The sequence below is a fragment of the Puma concolor genome, chromosome D4, assembly GCF_028749965.1.
Source record: "Puma concolor isolate L17-30 chromosome D4, mPumCon1.1.hap2, whole genome shotgun sequence".
In the NCBI taxonomy this organism is placed as follows: domain Eukaryota; kingdom Metazoa; phylum Chordata; class Mammalia; order Carnivora; family Felidae; genus Puma; species Puma concolor.
In genome coordinates this window covers 28,118,266-28,124,029 of record NC_141679.1, presented here as the reverse complement: position 1 = coordinate 28,124,029, position 5,764 = coordinate 28,118,266, and the positions used below count along the sequence as shown (strand labels likewise).

The 5,764-nt window shown below is 42.6% G+C and overlaps 1 long non-coding RNA gene across 1 annotated transcript; it reads left to right on the top strand.

Annotated features, from left to right (window-relative positions):
- Window positions 1-244: 244 nt before the first annotated feature.
- LOC147574783 (uncharacterized) lies at window positions 245-4,145 on the top strand. The gene is made up of 3 exons (XR_015243303.1): window positions 245-379; window positions 529-825; window positions 2,977-4,145. It is a non-coding gene; the product is annotated as an uncharacterized LOC147574783 (long non-coding RNA).
- Window positions 4,146-5,764: the final 1,619 nt, after the last annotated feature.

The window sequence follows — 5,764 nt, the reverse complement described above, 5'->3', positions numbered from 1 at the left end:
GCCCCAGACAGTGCTCCTCTTGATTTATTGTTCTGTTCCTGAACCCCTCTGCCCAAACTTCTCATCTCCTGACTGGTTTTGGAAGCTTTAGGCTCAGTCTGCTCTTTCTGGAGGCTGCACAGTCTATTATGCCCGAGAGCAATAATGGGAGTTTAATCAGGGTTGAGGATACAGTTAAACCAAACTCGTTAGCATTTCCTGGGCGCAAGTCCCTGACTCCTGCCACCTTGTTGACACACAGGAAAAAGAAATGAGACATTCAGAGTTGTTGGCTACTGGAGACTTTGGAATGGGTCAAATGTCAACTGAAGAGTATGGATTGATTGAGCACATTCTTTAGTATGTGCTTTCCATTGTAATCTCACTGAACAACTTGCATGTAAGTGCTACTATCTCCATTGTACTGAAGCTCAGGGAGGCAAGGTGTCTTGCCTGAGGCCAACGGCTAATGAGCAGCAGTAGGGAGGTGTCAGTACGTCTAACTCCAAAGCTGGTTATGCTGTGTTGATTCCCAGTCTTCTCCTCCAGACTCTGTCTGGGAAACACACTGCAAGGCCACTCTTGGAGCCACCAACTGATCCCAAACACAACGATCTTTTTATTGTACTGCTGTCGTGTGGCATTTCTGCAGTCATGCTGATTAGGCCAACCTTATCCCAGCTACCTGAAGGACAGTCATGATAGAGAAGAATGTTTGGGCTGCTTCTCTCTGTGGAGACTCATCTGACCAAAGCCCAATTTGATGAACGTTAAGGGCTGTACGATCCACTCTTCCAACTAGGTCCGCCCTGCTCTGAAGACCCACCTTCTTTTGGCTGGAAAATGGTGAATCATTTTTCCCCCTTGCTGCTAAAAATGTCCATTGAGTGTGGGGCCTGCCTTCATGAGCCATGAATTACAAAAGCAGGTTCAAAAAGGCCTTCAGCAGAAATGAGGTTCTCAATCCAATTAGATCTCTAGGGTTGGCTTATAACACACTGGCTATCACTAAATTTCAAAAATGGGCTTTGCCACTTTCCAGGGCCAGCCTGCAAAATGCCTGGAGCTTTAATGACCTTCTCTGTCCATTAAGGGATCTGATAGACATGAAGTTTTATAAGGTAAGGACCAAAAATGGATCAGGCTTTCGATGCCAAAATTCCATTAAGCCTGCAATAAAGGATATAGCCGATCTATTTCGCAGATATATTTTAAGGTAGTGAAACCAAGTAAAATAATAAAACCTTTTAAATTTAATGTTTATTCTAGGGACTGATCATTTCAAAGAAAAAACTGTTCTTAATGTGGCTGGGTAATATGTTTTTCTGCTCTATTTTTCTTCAGAGGCCTAGTTACTTTTCTCTTTTCCCTGAGGGCAAAATAATTTTGCTATTACAGTATGTTGGCTCATGGGAATAGATATAGGGCCCTTGCTGGTTCTTTCTCTAGATGGACTTCTCTTTGCTTCTGTCACCAAAAGGGCCACAGGGGATGAAGCCCATCCCCCAGTTAGCCCTTACTATCCAGCCTGCCTGCTTAGTATCTGTTCCATCCTCTTTAACTGAAATGAAAAAGCATTTGTTTTGTTCTGAGTGCGTTACTAACCTTTATATGACTTTATAGAAGACGGGTTAAGGCAATGAGCTGAACATATCTGTCTCCTACCTTTCTAGTTCTCAAAGTGGTAGGAAAAGCTGCCAAAAAAGTAACTCCTTTGGGGCGCCTCAGTCAGTTGAGCGTCCAACTTCAGCTCAGGTCATGATCTCGTGGTTTGTGAGTTCGAGCCCCGTGTCAGGCTCTGTGCTGACAGCTCGGAGCCTGGAGCCTGCTTCGGATTCTGTGTCTCCCTCTCTCTCTGCCCCTCCCCTGCTTGTGCTCTGTCTCTGTCTCTCAAAAATGAATAAATGTAAAAAAAAAAATAATAACTCTTTTGATACAAGGATAGATTCCATCACCAGAGAGCCAGAAATTTTGGTCTTGGAATGTGAGAGAGCACATGGTTATATTTTGAGAGAAACCAGACGGCAGAAAATGTAGGTGCCAGGCAGCCACGGGAGAACGTCACTGTGAGGGGTAAAAGTGATTTCGGTGATGCTCCAAGTTCATCTGAGTTTCGATGCTTGGGCGCAGGTGGAGGATCAGCAAAGCTGGCTTTAACCAGGGTTGTATTTGCCAAGGGTCTCTGGTGGTGAGAGACAGGAAAAGAGGATGGGGCCATGTGTGCACAGAATTGAGAGTGACAGTCTCTAGAGTCTCGTTTGAAAGGGTGAGAAGTGACAAAGGGGTGTGTTCAGGGGTCTGGGGTCCTAGCGGGGGGTCAAGACTGGTTGACGACTGATACCAGGAGTGGCCGTAGTGATCAGACAGTCAGGTGTTTAAACGTGAGCTGCTGGAGGTGGTGTAGCTACAGGTCACGAGAAGATCCAGGATGGGGCCATGAGAGTCGCTGTTAGCACAGACAGGTAGGGGATATCACTGCTAAGTATGGAGGACCAGGGACACTGTCCTCCTGAGCAAAGCTGAAAGCCCCAGAGAAGGCAGACCAAACCCAAATGACAGCAAAACTCGGTCACCACCACCACTAAAATGCAGCCATATGCTGTTCAATATGAATGCACCGAAAATAAAAAAACCCAAGAAGGTTACAAGGAAAAAGAATAGGCAACCAAAGAAAAGCCAAGCACCGGAATACGGATCGCTGGTAAAGATAATGTCTCTGGGGGAAGCATTCGATGAGAAAAAGAGTCATTTCAATTTGGGAAAATTTACAGTTCACAAAGGACGTGTAATCAGGGATGAATGTTGATGTTCTTAACAATGTAGACTTGAAATATGCAAAAAATCAAATGATTTAAGAGAAACAGATAAATTTGTACGCTGGCAAACATTAGTGAGTCAGACACCATAATGGGCACGATTCCTACACAGAAGTTATGAGTGTGCTTATTTTATTTGTACAGACATTATGCACATGTACATAATTTGTTCTTATTTTAGAATCTGCGAACATCTTTGAGAAGGAGTTACTGAACATTGTGCAAACGACAGACAGCACTTAAGTTCCCATTAGCTACCAGAAGAAAACTCAAAGTTTATTAACGAGTAGCTGATTGTCTTTATCGCACCGAGGCTTACGTCTTAACACCCAAGAAGGAAGGAGTGAAATCTGCCTCAGTACTTCCATGGAATTCCTTCTCGAAGTTTGATTCAATTCCTGTTCATGTGTAAGACATAAGCCTTATGCCATGAAATTCCCATTTTAACTGGTTGTCGGCTGTAAGTTAATATGCAGACTTATTTCGCTTCTCCCCCTCCACGCTTGTGCACAATGCTGTGAATGTTCTGTGTTTTCCTTGCCTTTGATTGCCAATCCATCCCAGGCTCTCATTTCCTCCTCTCCTGCCTTTTGGCCGGCATAATTTTGGAACTTAAAAAAAAAAAATGCATCCTCTGTCTTTTCTCATAGGCTCCATTTGCATTTTAGTCGATTTTGGACATTTTTTCTACGATGTATTCAATATGCTTTATTTCCTGTTTTTATAAGCTTTATATAACTTCAGAAAAATGTGATCCAAGGCATGTCTGGGTGAGAGGTGGCTGTTATTTTTTTACTGTAACATGGAAGATATTGACCTGCAGTGTCTACACTGGGCATAACTGTTTGCAGAGTTGTCTTTTTTCCTTTTAATTTTATTTTTGAGAGAGCACGAGCCAGGGAGAGGGGCAGAGGGAGAGGGAGAGCAAGAATTTCAAGCAGGTTCCTCGTTCAGCTCAGAGTCCGACATGGGGCTCCATCCCATGACTCTGGGATCGTGACCTGAGCTGAAATCAAGAATCAGAGGCTCAACCGACTGAGCCACCCCTGCAGAATTGTCTTTAGATGACTGTGACCAGAGGTATTTTCCAGGGTTCTTCATCTTGGTCAGCTGGGTGCCCAGGAAGGCAGCTGGTAGGACATACTTGCAGGCAATTAGCGTGTATGCACTGAACACTCTATCTCACCAAACCAAAAGGTGAGATAATTTCTGCTATCCTTCCATTGGCCCCACCTCCTTGTTTTCCATGTTAACCCTACAGGTGACCTGTGAGCAATGTGAGTTTGAACTATGTGGGTCCACCTATATGTGGCGTCTTTTCAATTAATACAGTACAGTCCTATAAATGTATTTCCTCTTGTGACTTTCTTCATAACATTTTCTTCTTTCTAGCTTCCTCCTCTGTAAGAATGCAGCTTATAGTACATACAACATACAAACTACGTGTTAATCGGCTGTTTGTGTTATTGGTAAGGGTTCCAGTCAACAGTGGGCTATTAGTCATGAAGTTTTTGGAGGAGTCAGTTACATATGGATTTTTTACTGCATGGGAGGTCAGTGCCCTCAACCCCTACATTGTTCAAGGGTCAACGGTAGTTGATTTTACTCAGTAAAATGCATAAATTGTAAGTGTTCAGCACAAGGAATTTTGACAAATGTATGCACCCTGATTACAACATAAAACAATTCCATCATTCTGGAAAGTTCTTTCACATTTCTTTCTAGTCGATTCCTATTCTCACAGACCTCAACTACAGGTAATCACTGACCTGCTTTCTGTCATATAATTCAGTTTTCTATGCTTAAGAACTTCCTATAAATGTACATATGTATACATATGTATACTTTCATTTATGCATCATTTCACTCAGTGTATTGTTTTTGAGATTTATCTATATTATGTATATCAGTAGTGTATTCTTTTATTTATTTATTTTTTTGCTCTGTAGTATGCCTGTATGAATGTACCACAATTTGTTGACCCATTTTTCTTTTTTTTTAATTTTTAAATGTTTATTTATTTTTGAGAGAGAGAGAGACAGACAGACAGACAGAGACAGAGCACAAGCAGGGGAGGGGCATAGCTAGAGGGAAACACAGAATTAGAAGCAGGCTCCAGGCTCTGATCTGTCTGCACAGAGCCCGACGTGGGGTTTGAACCCATGAATGGCAAGATCATGAACTGAGCTGAAGTGGGACGCTCAGCCGATTGAGCCACTCCACCCTGATCCATTTTTCTATTGATGGACATCTGGGCTATTTTCAAATTTTTCTTTTTTTTTTTTTTTCGAGTTTATTTATTTTGAGACAGAGAGAGACTGAGAGAAAGGGTGGTGGGGGGTGGCGGGGCAGAGTGTGCACCAGCAGGGGAGGGGCAGAGAGAAAGGGAGAGAGAGAATCCCAAGAAGGCTCTGCACTGTCAGCACACAGCCCAATGTGGGGTTGGAACTCACGAACCATGACCTGAGCTGAAGTCAAGAGTCTGACACTTAACCAACCAAGCCACCCAAGTGCTCCCAATTTTTTTCTTTTTATTCATAAAGCTGCTATTGATGGACAGGTCTTTTTAGGAACATTTTTAAGAACATTTGCTTCTCTTGGTCTATATCTAGCAGTGTTATTGCTAGGCCACAGGGTAGATGAATATTTAAATGTATCAGAGAATGCCAGTGTTTTCAAAATGATAGTACAGTTTTAAACTCTCACCAGCAATGTGTGAGAGTTCTAATTGTTCCACGTCCTTGTCAACACTTAGTAGAGTTAGTTTTTAATTTTAGCTATTATTGTAATTGGGTAAAGGTATCTCATTGCGGTTTTACTTTGTACTTCCTTGATGGCTAAAGATGTTGAGCACCATTTCATATGCCTTTTGAATGTCTTTGTCCATTCTGGATTGTATAATGAGAATGCCACAGACTGGGTGCCTTAACTGCTAACATTTAGTTTTCATAGTTCTGGAGACTTGGAAG